An 18602-nucleotide genomic window follows, 5' to 3' on the forward strand; every position below is an offset into this window, starting at 1 on the left:
AATTACTCATCACAGTAGTCATAGCATAACATTTCCCCCCCCTAGAGTTACTTCCTTGTTTGGACTCTTATTATTACTGTTTTCACTAACGTTTTAATGGATATAGTTACTCATCTGAGGTATTCTAAATATTATGTGGCGGGAAATAGGCTTTCCTTAGGGACACTGATTGGGATTGTGTGGCAGTCACATAGAATTTAGAAGAGACATTGTCTCTGTATTTTCCCCCTCCTACGTATACTGCAGGGAATGCAAAAGATATATTCTGAAGTTTTATTGCTTGTTTTCATTTATGCTTTATAGCTTATTTCAGAAAGCTTGAATTTTGGTTCTGTCAGTTGTGCTCTTTAAAGTCAGCTTTTTTCTCATCATTTAAAAAGCAGCTTCTTGCACTTAGCCAAAATGTTGTAAATAGTGATGAAACATATGGAAGCTCAGTTAATTGGCGAGTTATTGATAACTTTTTCTTGGCTCCTATATTTTATATCTAAGAATTTAAGAACTGACATGTAATGGACAATAGTTGCTAGAGGCAGACATTTCTGAGCTCAGATCCTTCCTTTTTGAGGCTGAATAATATTCCATGTGTACGAGTATACCACATTTTGTTTTTCTGTTCATTTGTTGGTTAAAACTTGGTGGCTTCTACCTTTTGGCTATTATAAATAATGCTGCTATGAACATGGGTGTACAAATATCTCTAAGAATCCCTGTTTTCAACTCTTGCCTTATACCCACAAGTGGAATTGCTGGATAATATGGTAATTCCATTTTTAATTTTTTGAGGTAATTCTATTTTTAATTTTTCAAGGAGCCACCATACTGTTTTCTGTAGTGACTGTACTATTTTACATTCTTACCAAGAGTATACAGGGGTTCCAATTTCTCTATATCCTTATCAACACTATTTTCTTCAATTAAAAAAAAAGTCGATAGTAGTACATATAGATTTAGGGATAAATGTTTTCAGATGTTTCTGAGTAGATACCCAGAAGAGGGATTTGCTGGGTCGTATGGTAATTCTTTTCTTAACTTTTTGAGGAACCTCCATTTTTTTGTTTTCCATAGTGGCTGTACCAATTTACATTCCCACCAGCAGTGAAAGCAACAAATGAACAAGACAAACAAAAAATCATAGACACAGACAACCGTTTAGTGGTTACCATAGGGTAAGGGGACAGGGGTGGTAGAAGAGAGATGAGGGGGTCAGATATATGGTGATGGAAGGAGAACTGACACTGGGTGGTGAGCACACAATGTGATATATAGATGATGTATTATAGAAATGAACACTTGAAACTTATGTAATTTTACTAACTAATGTCACCCCAATAAATTTTATTAAAAAATTGATAATAGCCATCTTAATGTGTGTGGTAGTATCTAGGTGTTGATTTAAAAAATTTTATAAAGTGTTAGTGAGTTATATAATCACATGGCAGGAAGTTTTAAAAATGGAAACAAAATCACATAATCTCGCTATTCAAATACCAATATTATTTGAATGTTATTTGGTTATATGTTCTTTAGTCTTTTTTAGGCCTTTCTTTGCTTTTAAAAATTTCAGTTCTTTCTAATTTTATATTGTAAGCATTTTCTATTTTTAAAACATATTTTGTACAACAATCATTTGAATTTGAATTTTCCAAGAAGGTGCAAATGCTAAAGTATATAGAGAGGGTGCCAAAAAAAAATGTATACACATTTTAAGAAAGGAAAAAACTGTATTAAAATTATAATACTCTATAACGATAACAAAAGATGAATACAAGTCATGTTGACTTCTGCAGTTACAAGAGGTGCTCAGAGTGGTTACCATCAGTGTAATTTTAATGCAGTTTTTTCCTTTCTTAAAATGTGTATACATTTTTTTGGCACCCTCTACATGTATGTATGTATGTGTGTGTTTATGTATAGCCACACACACACATACACACATATGTATATATAGCATTATTGAATACTTGAGAACATTTATAATTGTTTGGCTTCTTACAGATAGATAAGTACATGCTTTGTGTGATTTTAATTCCATAATATAGAGACTAAGTGTGGATTTGGAAGTGGACAGTCTGGGTTTGAATTGCGGATCTGCCACTTCTGACTATGTGCATTGAGGCAAGTTTCTTAAGCTCCCTGTGTCTTAGTTTCTTCATTTGTAAAATGAGGGTAACAATAGTACCTATCGCAGAGTTGTGAAGACCAAATGAGTTAATACCTGTAAAGCTGTGAGAACTGTGTCTGGTACCTCATACAGCCTATATAAATGTTTGCTGCCATTATTGTTTTATTAGATGGGATCTTATCTCTTTGGTTTTTAGAAGTATATGCAATATACGAGTAGTTACTGTGTGTCTCAGATCTTAGAATGTCACAAGCACCACCTTAGAGGATGGTGCAGTCTGCAAGGTTGTTTTGGGAGTTAAGAGAAGATACAGATAGTGCTGGCAAATTGCTAAATTAATAATATGATAGATAACATGATAAAACCATCTTTTGGGGACTGTGACCTTCTGGCTGTCATTTAGCCCTCATAACTAGTCTAGGCTCTTTTGCTTAGCTCCGCCTTTTTTTTTCTTTGCTTCTTTTGTCTTCCTACCCCCACAGCTCTCCACATTCCGTAGCTAGGCAGTCCGTATTCCCTCGATTTTTGGTTAACAACATTTATTAAGTTGTTGATTAAGCCAAATGTACTGATTTAAATTTTTGCAAAATATAACGTTCTGTGATTTTTAATAACCTTATTTTAATTATCAATATAAATCTGAGAGATGGTGAATGAGTCCTCACTGAACAACTCTGATTGTACTGAGAGATTAAGAGACCTACCTGATGTCACAAAGCGTGTAAATGATTTACCTGGAACGTGACTTCAAGCCACCTGACTTCAGGGCCAGTGTTTTGTAATACTGTTTCTTTCTTGACATACCATCATGTTTTAAGACAACGCTGTGTTCCTTCTTTCTTTCTTAATTATTTGATAATGTTTTTAAGAATTTCTAAATATTACATAAAGATAACCTGTCCTCTTTTAAATTTAATAGCTAGTAAAATTTATCTGACTTCTTTTCTTACATACCAGCTGCATTTTGTACTTTTTTATTCCTATCAGAAAGGAATGAGATGAAATCTGAGATCTAAATATTTTACCTGATTAAATCCTTAATTTTTTACATGAATGTTTTCTGAAAAGTTTTCATGTTTCATGCGTATATTTAATAATATCAGAACAAGGTAGATTTCCCCCATACTATGTAGCATGTGTAGTACCTTACTCATTTCAAATTACTGTCAGACTTAAATTAAATCTTGGCATTGGAATATCTTTACAGTTCTGCTTTTCCCCTTTTTTCCTCTGCATGTGTCCTCTACCAGGTCTGTTTTTAATTGTTTTTCTTTTACATTCCCAACACTCTCTGGTCCTAAGAAAGAGTGTACCTTGAGCTGTAGGTACCTTTCATTTTGTGACCTATGTTTCTCTATTTAGTTTATTTTACATTCCTTATATATGTATTGGTTCTGTCACATAATTTTAAAATTTAAATTACTTTCAGCATATATGAATTCATACTTTGTTGCTCTTTTAGTATTTCTCATGGTATAAATCACTTATATTGGTGAGAATATAAATTAGCTAAGGCTCAATTTTTGTTTTTTTCGTATAATTAGCCGCATAATATATAATGAACTCTGAATGTTAACAATATGTTACTGATTTGCTCATTGTCAAATCTAAAATCTGATTTCCTTGGCAGATATGTAGACTTGTGATAGGCATTTGGCAATTTATGTTTTGGGCAGTGTAACTTTAAATCTACATAAACTTCTCTGCCTTTTGCCTCTGCTGTGTTCATAGATTCCAGGAGGGCTTCGTGTATGGACCTCAAGCGTTGGAGGTAGCAGACTTTTCAGCAGAAGGTAAAGCAGAGTGTTGCCTTCTGGTGTCATTGTGTGTATGTGCTGGGGTGGGTATGTGACAGGTGAGAACTTTTCACAGATGTCATCATAAAATAATTTAAAATGATGCATTAAGTTCACTTTCACAAAATTTAAAACCAAATTAATACTTGTATAATTTTATTCAATATTACTAAATTCTATTAAAAAAGGAAACTTTAGATAAAACTAAAGACTCCAAATTTCACTTTCTGCTGTTAACTAAAGAGTAAGAGTGATTAATAACAGAGAGTATTAGTGAAATGTGTAGTATATACTATCTGACTTTCTCAGAAGTGACTTCATTGTGATTTCCTCCTGGGAAGTTGTCCAAGTCATTATTCCTATATTGTATTCTTCCCTGCTGCTCCTTTTACTGAAAGATTGCTTCACAATAGAGAGACAGCTTAGTCCATGACTCATGACTGGAGGATAGACATTCTTGCTATAGGTCCCGGGTGCCAAAAATGTTACTTTCCAATATGCTAATTACCTCTCCAGAACTTGTTAATATGCTCTCCTCTCAAGTTAGTTCTTGTTTCACTGGAGAAACAAACACATCCCACATACTTGTAAAGTATGTTTTTGTAGAAACCTTAGTGAGTTACTTCTTAAGAAAATGATGTGACATAGCTTTCCTGGGTAATACTTTGTTTTTTTTAAACGGCAGAAATATTTTGCTATTTATTTGCTAAATATTATAGATACTACTTTCTGTGAATTTATGAAACCATTTATAAGCTTTCTTCAGATAATACTTGAATAGAGGTTTATTTTTAAAGATCTGTAGCAGCTAACAATGTTGTACTCTTAGACATAAAATTAATAATGTAGCTCGTTTTTAGATAGATTCTGAATGGGAATTAGAGAAATGTTTTCTTATATCTTCTGGAAATTATATTTGTTTTGGTATGAAGTAAGTGGCTGCACAGTACAACTTACATTCAAGATATACACCTTATGTGAAGTTAGGGAAGTACATATTTATTAAATTTGTACTGTGCTCAACACAGGATCACTTCATTTTACAATCAACCCAGTGTCACTGTTTCTTTCCCCTTTCTCCTATTCATACTCGAAGCTGCTTTTCTTAACTAGAGGAAATATTGTAGATGAGTTTTGCAGGCTGTTTGTGAGGTTAGTTACAATTTTACCTCTTAAACTAGTTCTCCTTCCTTTTACTCTTTTCAGTGGCCATTTTGAGGATATTTACCAACAATAAGTTGGAAGTAATTTCTTGAAGGACTTTCATATTTCATTTTCAGGCTAGCTGGATATTTTACCACTGTTGAATTATGCAGTCTTATATTTATTTAGCTAATGTGACTGGCGTATTTTGTTACCAATTGAGAATCTCAATAGAGAATCCTAATCACTAATATAAGAGATGTAAACCACTGTTCACATCAAGGCAAGAAAACTCTTCTCCCCAGGTCCTCAACCCCCAACTTCTATGAGAAAGATGTGATGAAATGGATGGTTACATAAATATATATTTTTAAATAATTGATTTTATTTTTTAGAGCAGTGTTAGGTTTATAGAAAAATTGATTGGAAAGTACAGAGAGTTCCCATGTACCCCCTAACTGCCTTTCCCCACCCCTTGCCCCCATCCCCCTAAGATTAACAGCTTGGTTTAGTGTGGTACATTTGTTACAATTGATGAGGTAATATTGTTATGTTATTATGAACTAAGAGTCATAGTTTACCTTAAGGGTCACTCTTTGTGTTGTGTAGTCTGTGGGTTTGACAAATGTACAATGACGTGAATCCACCATTACAATATTATACAGAATAGTTCTATTGCCCTAAACACACCCTGTGCTCCACCCATTCATCCCTAGGTCTCCTTTTGAGCTCCTGGCAACCCCAGATCTTTTTCTGTCTCTATAATTTTACCTTTTCCAAAATATCATAGTTGTACTCATATAGTATGCAGACTTTTCAGATTAGCTTCTTTCACTTAATAATAAGCATGTAAAGCTCCTCCATGCCTTTTGAAGGCTTGATAGCTCATTTCTTTTTAGCACTGAATAGCATTCTATTGTCTAGAGGTACCACAGTTTCCTGTTTATCTGTTCATCTACTAAAGTATATCTTGGTTGCTTCCAAGTTTTAGCAATTATGAATAAAGCTGCTATAAACATTCATTTGCAGATTTTTGTGTGGACATATTTTCAATTTATTTGGGTAAATACCAAGAAGTTCAATTCAGAGATTGAATGGTAAGAGTATGTTCAGTTTTGTAAGAAACTGCTAAACTGTCTTCCAAAGCGACTATACCGTTTTGCATTCCCACCAGCAATGAATGGGCTTTTGTATTGCTCCATCCTCACCAGCATTCGGTGTTGTCAGTGGTCTGGATTTTAGCTGTTTCAGTAGGTGTGTCGTGGTATCTCATTGTTTAATTTGCAACCCTCTAATGACATTGATAGTGAATATTTTTTCACGTGCTTATCATCTGCATATCTTCTTTGGTGAGATGTCTGTTCAGATCTTTTGCCCATTTTTAAGTTGGGTCATTTCTTATTGCTGAGTCTTAACAATATTAAATTGTGTGTTTTGGATACCAGTCTTTAACATATGTCTTACAAATATTTTCTCCCAGTTGGTGGCTTGTCTTTTTAGTCTCTTAAAAGTATCTTTGCAGAACATCAGTTTTTAATTTTAGTCAAATCCAACTTACCAATTTTTTTAATGGATTGTCTTTTAATATTGTATCTAAAAGTCATCTCTAAACCCAAAGTCATCTAGATTTTCTCCTATGTTATCCTCTAGGGTTTTCATAGTTTTATGTTTTATGTTTAGATCTGTGTTCCATTTTGAGTTAATTTTTATGGAAGGTCTATGTCTAGCTTACTTTTTCCTCCCTCTTCCTTCTGCCTCACCCCTCCCCTACTCAGTTCACGCTGTTGTTTCTCAGTCTAGTTGTGTAGGACACAGCTGCCTGGCCCATGCTGGTATTATGAGTCTTGCATTCCCCCCAGCTGAGGCAGTTGGTCACCAGTCGTCGGCCACTCACAGTGGCTCAGGGCGGCTCACTACAGCCCAGCTTGAGGAAGAGCTGTTGTTCACAGTCTTAGCTGTAAAGGGCACAGCTCACTAGCCCATGTGGGAATCGAACCAGCATCCTTGGTGTTGAGAGCCAGGTGCTCCAACCACCTGAGCCACCAGGCCAGCAAAAAACAAAAAATTTTTGTTTATTTTTTTTATTTTGCATGTGGATGTCCATTTGTTCCAGCACCATTTGTTGAAACACTGTTTTTTTCAGCAGTGCTATTATTCTTTGTCAAGGAGCACTTGATTGTATTTACATGGGGTTGATTCCTGTGTTCTCTATTCTGCCCCATTGACCTCTTTGCCTGTACTTTTGCCACAACTATCCTGTTTTGATTACTGTAGCTTTACAGTAAGTCTTGAAGTAGGGTAATGTCAGTTTTCTGCCTTTTTCTTCTGCAGTATTATGTCGGCTCTTCTGGGTCTTTTGCTTTTTCATATGAACATGAGAGTCAATTTGTCAATGTCCACAAAAATAATTGGCTGGGACTTTGATTGCGATTGTGCTGAATCTGTGGCTCAAATTGGGAAGAACTGACATCTTGACAATATTGGGTCTTCTTTACCATGTACATGGAATATTGCTTCTTTTATTTAGATTTTTGTTTATTTTTTCCTCAGTTTTATAGTTTTCCTTGTATAGATTTTGTACACGTTTTATTAGAGTTATACCTAAATGTTTTATTTTACTTTTTGGTGCTAATGTAAATATTACTGTGTTTTAAATTTCCCATTCCAACTTTTCGTTGCAGGGATATAAGAAAGCAGTTGACTTTTGTATGTTAACCTTATATCCTGCAATCTTGTTATAATTGTTTTCTTGTTCCAGGAGTTTTTTTGTTGTTGTTGATTATTTGGAATTTTCTCCAAAGACAATCACATCATCTGTGAACAGTGTTATTTCTTCCATCTCAACCTGTATACATTTTATTTCCTTTTATTTTATTATCTAGGACTTCCAGTATGATATTGAATAGGAATGGTGACAGCAGACATTCTTGCCTTGTTCCTGATCTTGGCGGGAGATCATATAGTTTCTCTTCATGAAGTAGGATCATTTCAATAGATTATCCTAATCAGCAGTATAAAAGATGTAAAGTACTGTCCATACCAGGTCAGGGCAGGACTCCTTCTCCTTCCTGCCAGTCCCTTCTCCTCATCTAAACTGAGAAAGACAGGATTAAATTGATGGTTATAAAAATATATTTAATGATGGGATTCAGGCAGTTTTTCATATAATACCTTATATTTAGTAACTGCACATGACTTAGTTCTTCTATTCTCTTGTGGGCTTCTGTAGGGGAAAGACTATATACTTCAGTACATCATTGCATCACTTGTAGTGTCCAATGTGCATTACAATAGGCATAACTATTTGTTGAATAAAAAACTTAATTGTAGACTGTTACTGTCAACTTCCATCTTAAAAAGGCAGATAACCAATAATATCAGTCCTCTAATCAATTAATCAATTCACCCAGTGTCTGTTTGTTAGTTGCAAGGTATAGTGATGGCTACAAAGACATACATGATAATGATATCTCCTCTCAGGAAAGTTATTATCCATATAGGAAATGTTAATTTCAAATCTCATGTTCCTTTTTTGCTGATATGTATTTGCCAAAAACTTATATTCCTGTGTCCTTTTCTAAGTGTTCTAATTGGAATGCCTATTCACAGTCTTTTATCATAGTTTCTTAAGAAAAATGTACAATTTTGATGTAGGAACTGACATTTTTTGAGACTAAAGTGGGTGTTGGATACTGTGTTAGGTACTTTATGTATGTGATCTCATTTATCATCAAAACGAACGTGCTGGGTTCGTATTATTATTTCCAATTTACAGCTGCAAACACTGGTAACGTGAGGGTATAAGTAACTTATTAGCTGTGTGACTTAGTATAATAGGTATATGATTCCATACCCCTTACTCTTTAAATCACACACCACGGAAAAGTTACCATGCAAAGTGGTATATGATGTCATGTGTATAGTACAGAGATGTGCTTGGTGAATGCGGAGAAGAGAACTTTGACCTCAGTCTGGAGTGTTCACAAAATTTCTGGAAAGCTTGACCTTGTCTGATGGATAAGAAAGAAGGAAATGATGGGTAGGAATAAGGGGAAAGAGATCAGGGAGATCAGTCAGTGTGGAAAAGACTGAGGGCCAATAACAGCTAAATTTTGTGATTTGACAGTATAATATACAACGATAATAAAAAATTCCACTGTAGTAGTAAAACGCAATACAACAGATTTTGTCTTTTAAGCAAGAATTCCATTTTTGCCTTAAAATAATTTTGACGGTATTTGCTTATTAGATGTTGAACATGAGGGAGCAGATCACAGAATCATTACATAACTTCCACATTACCAATCTCACACTAGCTGTGGGATCTAGAGTGAGTTACTTAGCCTCTCTGCTTTCAGCGGCCACATCTGTACGATGGGGATGGGAAAAGTACCTGTGCCCAGCATGTTGTGAGGATTAAAAGAGTTAATAGAGTTGAGGCTTTTAGAACAGTGCCTGCGTCGTACCAAGTACTATATAAATGTAGCTCTTACAACTCTCATTATAAATATGATACCGGATAGTGTTATTTTTTATGTTTTAAAGATGATTCAATGATAAAAGAAAAAAATACTATTTTTTCTCTGTAAGTTGTGAGTTGATTGGCTTGTTATTATGGGTATTTATCTTTGCTCTTGGATGGGAAGCAACTTTGTTTTCCTAAATTGATGTTTTTCAACTTTTTAGTGACTAGAATTTGATTTTACGTTGACATTCCTATGAAATGGTTCACTTGACAACATTAGGTTTACTTGAAATTGAAATTTTTTTCCACTTTTTTTTTTTTTTTTTTTTTAACATTTTACTGGGGAAGAGGAACAGGACTTTATTGGGGAACAGTGTGTACTTCCGGGACTTTTTCCAAGTCAAGTTGTCCTTTCAATCTTAGTTGTGGAGGACGCAGCTTGCTGGCCCATGTGGGAATCGAACTGGCAGCCCCGTTGCCCAGAGCTCGCGGTCTAACCAACTGAGCCACCCGTCCGCCCCTACTTGACTTTTCATCAGATGAATTCAGGTCAACCTATATGGAAACTATTAAAAGAAAATGAATTCTTAATAGCTAATAACTGACTTTTTATTTTATGATTTATGCTCCATGTTGATTAAAGTTTTAAGTAAAGTCCTTTAAAGGAATTCACTTTTTTCTTTCAAGTGTATTTCAGAGATTGTGGATTGTAATGGTTCAAATGGTTTGGGTTCTAGTAAGAATATCTATTGTAGTATTAGGAAAACTCTGTTTAGACTATTTGAAAGGGAAAACTGTTTCTCTCTTTATTCACAACTCCACTTACACCCATTACTTCCCAGAACACCTCTGTTACCAGATGTGTGGGTTTTCCCCATATTGACCAGATACGTATCCTCCAGTTTAACTCAATTTTGACATCAGCTGCTTGGAGTTGATGCAGACTCCACAGGTTAAGGGCTCAGTTCCATTAGATTGCCCCCTGCTCCCACTTTACACGCCAGTCACAAGTGGTGGGCCCCAAGTTAGTTACTCCCAACTTTCGTCTGACTTGGCTTCAAATCGGAGGTTTCCATGACCCCTTACTTCGGTTCCATCATTTGTTAGAATGGCTCGCAGAACTCAGGAAGACAGTTTACGTACTAGGTTACTGGTTTATTACAAAGGATATATTAAAGGATACAAATGAACAGTCAGATGAAGAATACATAAGACTAGGTCTATGTCCGGAAGGGTCCCGAGCACAGGAGCTTCTGTCCCCGTGGAATTTTGGAGTGCATCATCCTCCAGGCAAATGGATATGTTTTGGTTCACCCACCCAAAAGCTCTCTGAACTCTATACTTTAGAGATTTTTATGGTGATTTTATTATGTAGGCATGAGTGGTTAAATTGTTGATCGTTGGTGATTAATTCAACCTCCAACCCCCTCTTGGGGGTGGGAGTGGTGCGTGGGTTGTTTCCCTTTTCTAGGGACTTTCCAAAACTTAGGTGTGGTTGAAAGGGGCTTCTGAATAAAAGAGCTTTTTTTCATTTTTATCCTTCTGGAGCTATTCCAGGAACAAAACTCAAATATTATATAAAAAATGCTCTCACCACTTAGGAAATTAGAGGAGTTCAAGGAAATGTGAGCTGGAGGAAAATCAAAATATATCTTTCTTATATATCACATTCTCTATTATCACAGTAGTTCAGATCAGCTAGGAAAAACATGCAAAACCTACATTTTTATCAAAAGAAGATTCCTCAGTGATCTAGATTTGGCAGAACCTTTGGTAGTATGGTGAAAAACTTAGGTATATTTAAATTTTATTACGTTTTAAGTGTTGATTTTGACATTTTGACTATTAATTTCTCTTTTGAGTACTTTTTTTCCTTGATACTTATGATTTGAGATGATTTCATGAACACTGAAATTTGAAAATGTACCTAAAGGATCAGGTTGTTGATATAGTTCTATCTGACCTGACAGGATGGATTTGAGAATCACAAAATGTTTGTATTTTGTTTCTTCTCTCCTAGATGGAGATAGGTACTTTCTGTTGAATTTTTAGATATGATTACTTTTCCAACACAAATATTGGTGTTTGATTATTATTGCCACTTTATTTTCTAGAATATTTTATTTTTATGGGGAGTATTGGGGAACAGTATGTTTCTCCAGGGCCCATCAGCTCCAAGTCGTTGTCCTTCAGTCTAGTTGTGGAGGGCGCAGCTCAGCTCCAAGTCCAGTCGCCATTTTCAGTCTTTAGTTGCAGGAGGCGCAGCCCACTATCCCACTTGGGAATTGAACCAGCAACTTTGTTGAGAGCTCGTGCTCTAACCAACTGAGCCATCCGGCCGCCCCTCCGGAAGCTCAACGGCAGCTCATTGTCTTCAATCTAGCTGTGGAGGGCGCAGCTCACTGGCCCATGTGGGAATCGAACCGGCAACCCTGTTGTTCAGAGCTTGCGCTCTAACCAATTGAGCATCCATCCACCCCAAAAATACATATTTTTAAAAGAAGGTTTTCCAGATTTTGTTATGCTGAAATGTTCTTTTAAGTTGATCAAGACTAATAAACAAATTTTTTTCACTACAACAAATGTTTAGTTTTTACTATTTGCAAGGTACTTTGTTAGTTCCTGAAGAATACATAGAAATGAATAAGGTAGTCTCCTTACTCATTTAGGAAAAACAGGAGTCAATTATAAGTAATTGTACTAACAAAATAGAGTATGTACGTTTCCTGAGAGAGTTTTGAACGAAGTGCTTACCCTAGTAGTCATGTGTTTGCAAAACATAAGCAGCTGTCAAATACAAGGTGTGATTCAAAAATATGGTGAATATTTAAATTACAAATTTATCACATTAAAAAACACATTGCTATCAACCCCCTTCAAAATATTTCCCCTCTATTTGAACACACTTACCCCATCGTTCTTGCCACTTTCTGAAGCAGTTCTGAAAGTCGTCTTTCGTGAGTGTCTTTAGTTGTGCTGTTGTGGCTGCCTTGATGTCCTGAATCATTTTGACTTTGGGGAAGAGCGAGAAATCACATGGTGCCAGATCCTGTGAATAAGGTGAATGAGGACACACTGTAATATTTTTATTTGACAGAAATTGCCATATACCAAAAGCGATATGTGACACGGAGCATTGTCATGATGGAGGATGATTTATAGTACTTTAAAACACTCCTCTTCTCAACCATAGCTTACTCCCGACTGACTGCATGGAACAAATTGAAACTTGTCACATACTGTTCCATGTGCCTCTTCCAATATTGAAGATCCCTGTCTTTCTGTTGGATGGCACTTGGCAGCAGCATTTACTGTATTTTGTGATCACAATAGAAAGGCTTTGTCTCACATCGCTTTAGGTACAGCAATTTCTGTCAGATAAAACATTACGGTGTGTCCTCATCCACCTTATTCACCGGATCTGGCACCGTGCGACTTCTGGCTTTTCCCCAAAGTCAACAAGACCAAGAAAGGTAAATATTTTGAATCGATTCAGGACGTTGAGGCAGCCATGACAGCACAACTAAAGACACTCACGAAAGACGACTTCCAGAACTGGTCCAGAAAGCGGCAAGAATGATGGGATAAGTTTGTTCGAAAAGAGGGGTCATATTTTGAGGAGGATTAATGGCAATGTGTCTTTTACTGTAATGTTATTTTTGATTTAAACATTCACCATATTTTTTGATCATACCTCATCTATTTGGCCACAATAGATAAGCCTATCTCTGGAATGCTTCTTGAATACATTCTTTCCATTCTTAGTATATTTACTCTAATTTTGGTCCTTAGCAACCCTTCCTAAAACTTTTACCTTTGACTTTAAATCCTCTGATCCATGCTGCATACTGTCCGCTTATTGAGAATACCAGTTTGGTTGTATGTTTCTCTTGCTTGAAACTTCTAATGCTGCCAATTTTATGGGAAAAATGCCAACTTTTTAGCATACCATACAAGACTATGCTAATTCCATCTTCTTTACTCTTTTCATGTGTTGCTTCATGTCTTGTGTTCTAGCTGTATTCACTTGTCTTCTGCTGATTTCTTGAATGTAGCGTAAATTTTAATCTTCAGACTTTGTCCATGCATTTCTGGTGTCCATAAGGCCCTGACTCCTTTTGTTTGCTTTGTGAAAGCCTTCTCATCTCTCAAGGTCCATGTGGATGTTCCCTTTGAAAATTCTTTTTACCTGATAGCCCTCTGTATCGAGCCCCTCTACCAGAACCAAACCTTTCTTTATTCAACGTACTTTGCACATATATCTGCTGTCATGCTTATCAGCTTATGTCCCTTGCTTTTGTATCTCTCTGTGTATCGGTTCACAAGGGAAAGGATTGTCTTGTTCTTCCCACTCTATCTAGAGCCCAGCACAGTGCCTGGTACACAGCACATGCTTAGTAAAACATTTCTGAAAGGAATGTCTGGCATTACTTGCTATATTACCTTTTGTAGCAAGTAAGTCTGACTTGAGAATCATGAATTCTCAAAGGAAGATAATGTTTTATGTTAAAACTTTGGTTTACACTCAATGTTTGCTAATAATTACCTTCTCTGTAATGTAGTCCTTAATTATTTACATTTTAAACTTAACACTTTTCATGCCTGAAGTCTTAAGCCATGACAGCAGATATGTTTGTTCTAATTAAAATCACTTCTGAGCAATAAGAATTTGACATAATAGAAGTTTCTGAAATTTTGTCATTTTAGAACCTTTAAAATAGTAAATAGACAGAATTCTGAATGAAGAAAATAGTATAAAATGAAGGTTTTTTTTTTTAGAGCAAGAGATATGTTAATTGAAAAATCAGTTTTTAGGAAGAGAGACTAAAAAAGGCAGTCTTTCTAAAGAATGAAGGCAAAGAGGGAAATTTGTCAGATTTCCACGTAAAAAGGGAATCCAGAATTTCAGTAAGGGAGACTTACTGTATTTTGGTGATGTTTATAGATAATGAATAGATGGACTCTTTGATAGATGAAAGCATAAAGAAAGTGCTAGTATTATTTGACATTCATTAGTAAGGGGAATACAAAATAACAACAGTAACTTGTATTACAGAATTTTTAATATTTCAGAATTATTTCAAAGGACTATTATTTAAAACAAAAATATTTCTGATAATTAAAAATATAGTATTGAACTGTTTATGAATCAAATGTTATGTCTGGGTTTTGTTTCAAAATAATCAAGAAAAGGGGAGACAGTGGAAAAAAGACTAGCCATGTGTTGGTATTTGTTGAAGCTCTGTGATACATGGAGTATCACTGTCATTTGTTTGTTCATTTTTGGAAAATTTCATGATAAATTTAAAATATCATGGTATTATATAATAAAGAAAAGAGTTCCCAAATAAGGTATCATTACTACTAGGCTGTCTAAATACTGACTTAATGATATTGAATTATCCCATATGATACCAATGTAAAACTAAATGATCTTTTTTGATTTTCCAAATTTTTATTCCATATTTTTTTTCTTATTTTTATGTGTGATGTGGAAGTCTCTTAACCATCTAAACCAAACCATCACATATTAGATAAAGGGATATAACATTGATTTATGCCAGCATTCTTTTTTTTTTTTTTTTTTTTAATTAATTTTATTGGGGTGACATATGCCAGCATTCTTTAAAAAAAATTTTTTTTTGGCGAGACTCAGGTATCATATTGTTTGAATAATGTCTTATTGGTAACACCTAGTTATAAAACCTGGTAATACTGTACCATCTTAGTTACTATATTTATGATGATTTCATTATCTGAATTCTACTCTTAGGGTTTTGAAAAGAAAACTTGAAGGATGAATTCATAGAATTGTTTGTCTTCTCAAAGGATGTGAGAGAGAAGTGCTCAGAAATTATTCTGTCTTTTTTCTTCCCTCTCTGTCTCCTCCCTCCTGGCCTCAAGTTTTTTTTTTCCCTGGGCACCAAAAAAGTCATCTTTTCTATGTGCTATTTCCTCTAATCCAGTATCAGTAATCCAGTAAACTCAAGTCCTTTCAAGCTGAAACTACTGTAGTAGGCCCTCAATAAACATCTTTAGGACATCTCCTTTTTGAACTTCTCAGATATTTTCAGTTTTGGTTGGAGTTTCTATCTAAAAGAATCGTTTATGAGCTTAAGAACCTTCTGAGACCCTGACTCACATCTTGTTAATATTATTTTTCCCATCAACCAATCTCAGATTTATCCTTGGTTCAGTCATCTTAATCTTCATTATTTATTCATTTGGTCCTGCCAATTCTGCCTTTAAAATGACTGTCACATGTGTTCCTTCTTTTCTCCAGTCTTACTATTAACAACACTGTTATGGAGAATGTTGGACTTGGAATTAGAAGATTCCGTCTCAGCTCTCCTTGTAGCTGCTGGCCTAGTTTCTTCATCTTTAAAATGAAGAGGTTGTAACATGGTCGTCAAACCTCTTTTGAAGCTAACATTCTATTATACTAATCCTAGTTCTCACTTCTCACACTTAACAGTAACCTCTAATTGTTTTCCACACTTCTCATTTCAGTCCTTCCTAATAAGAATAATCTTCATGCGTAACTTTAGTTGCCTTTAGAATAAAAATCTATATTTCCTGGTCTCCATTTATTTACATCATCATTTCTTTGGTTAATGGTATTTTCATTCACACGATTAGACAAAGTGAAAACTTCATCCATCTTCAGAGTCTTTCTTTCCTTGACTTACAGAATCAAAGGGATTACTAAATTTTGTCAATTCTGACTCAGAAATGTGTTTTGAACCCATGTCTGTTCTGTGCCACTATTCTAATCTAGTCTGTCATCTTTTCTTATCTGGACTTTTGACACAACCTACCAAGTGTTTGCTCTGCCTCCACAGTTACATTTCTGAGCAAAGATCTGTTAGTTTACCTTCTCTGTTCTAAAAACCTTTCGTTCCACACTGTTTACATAATGAAATACAAGCTTCTTTGCTGCGCTCACACAGTCCCTTTTCTTTTCTAACCTCATTTCTTGCCCCTGTCATCATGCCCCCAGTTTCCAGCTATACTGAACATACCAGCGATTTCTTGAATATGCTTCTGCCTGGATATGCTTCTGCTTCTGTCGGAATACGCTTCTGCTATACTTCTGCCTGGAATTCTCTATCCCCCTCATCTGTTCTGTGCCTGAGAAACTCCTTTATTAAAGGCACTACTCTTGTAGTTACCTTTCTTAAAGCTCTGAAAGAAATACTAGTCTCTGTGCCTGTGACGCGTACTTCTTAGATGCAGAAGAAGTCATATCAGAGTTATTTGTTTATATTTCCTGCTCACCCAGAATCTTTTTCTGGCTAATTGTGACCTTCTGTGATATCTAGGGTATCACAGATATCTAGGGTCAGTTTCTAATTTTGTTCATCCTCAGAGTTTGGCATAGTGTTGGGCATATAGTATTTATTCAGTAGTTGTTTGTTGGTTGATGTAAAATAAAATAGTAAGTTTCTTTTATTTTCCTTAGAAACATAAGTGGATTTTAACTCTACTAATTTGAAGACTAAAAATTTTCCCTCAGCCTTGCTTGAGCTTGAATTTCCGCCTTTTTTTCTTAAAAGATGCTTCTAAATTTTTGTCTGCCATGGGTCCTTGGGACCAAAGATGGCTCAGGGATGAACTGCACAGCTGGTAGTAGTTTTGATAGGAGCCAAAAAGCCTTGGGCCTATATAGTTATGATTATACGAAACGGGGTTGTGGCCAGCCCTTAACTCTAGTTGTGCATACAGGCTGCGGAAGGACGCTTCACCTTGCTGGAGGCTAGTCACCAAGTATAGACTGACAGGTAGGCATTGAAAGGTATACGACTATCTTTTTCTTTAAGCCAGTTCCTAATCCATTCAAGACATGTTCTTATGTACTGACCTTGTTTCTTTAGGCTTGAGCAGTTCTTCCCTGAATTACATTTAAATGCTACCACTCAGTCTGGTTAAAGCTTTTATTTTAAGGCAATGATTTCTATAGTTTGCACAACTATGTGCTTCTTATTTTTCTTACTATCTATAGAATTGCTTGCATCAGGAGTTTTCTAGAACATAGTGTCTCAGGTGGAAAAAGTAATAGGATCACAGTCTCTGCCAAACTAATTTTTCTATTTCGTTGTTACGTAATGTTCCTGTCTAACAGTTGCTTTCTTTGTAACTGCTGAAATTGAAACCTGCATAGTTTTCATACGCATTCCTAACGTATAGGAGAAATGTCATTAAACAAATTCTAAATTAAATATATCCATGTTTATATTACACATTTATATATTTTTAATTCTCCTGGATTTATTTAGTTAACTCCTTTGATTATTTTCAGTATGCAGTTGCTCTAACTATAGTATCTAATATGCACTAAAATTTAGAGAGCAGCTTATCTGAAGGCTTTGAAATTCCTTTGTCTGTCTTTATTACAGTAAATAATATACTACTTTTATTTAGAAATAAGAGTAATTTAGAAATAAAATAGTTTTAAGAAAGAACTAGGCTGCTTGTAAAAGCCAGGTTATCAGAGCAGCGTAGGCCAGGTTCACCGGCCTTTCAGCCTTGTCACGTGAAAGAGCAGATTATACTTTTATGATACTTAATGTTAGGTGTACCCGAGACATGTAAGCTGTGGGGCATGAACTGTCCCCACCTTTTGGAGGAACTCCTGGAGAGGGGCACTCACATGGGTTGAGAGCAATAAAGCTTCCCTGCCCCACGTGCTAGTCATTGAAATATTTGTGGGCATTGTGGGAAAGGACCATCTTTAGTTTCATAACTAAGGTATTGGCATCTGACCGAAGATTCGCATTGACATAGTACAGTGGTGAAAGTGAGCCCCATATGCCTGCTGGGATGCTGCCACTTCTTCATATGGTAAACCTCAGAGGTGCCACATCATCGCTTACATCTGATGTTAATATGCAAGAGAAATGGTAACGATATATGTGCTTTCTTTCAGTCTTCAATGTAAAAACTGCAAATAAATTTGAAGTTTGCATATCTTTGAGTATTGTATTAATTTAGCAGATGGAAGTTATATTTAAACTTATTAAGTGAAATAATTACTGGGTTTGTTCCTAGATCCCACCCATATAATTCAGAGTAA

General features: G+C 35.5%; 1 protein-coding gene across 6 annotated transcripts in view; it reads left to right on the top strand.

The window, feature by feature from the left end:
- Positions 1 to 18602, top strand: part of CDK19 (cyclin dependent kinase 19) — a 129028-nt gene that overhangs the window by 25138 nt on the left and 85288 nt on the right. For 3 of the 6 annotated variants that reach the window (XM_081033194.1, XM_081033193.1, XM_081033195.1), the window contains exon 2: positions 3857 to 3918. The exons of the other annotated variants lie outside the window; for them this stretch is intronic. The gene's annotated coding sequence lies outside the window, so the exon portion shown is untranslated. The remainder of the gene's footprint in view (positions 1 to 3856; positions 3919 to 18602) is intronic. 6 annotated transcript variants of the gene reach the window in all.

Source organism: Rhinolophus hipposideros (genome assembly GCF_964194185.1).
Source record: "Rhinolophus hipposideros genome assembly, chromosome: 3".
In the NCBI taxonomy this organism is placed as follows: Eukaryota; Metazoa; Chordata; class Mammalia; order Chiroptera; family Rhinolophidae; genus Rhinolophus; species Rhinolophus hipposideros.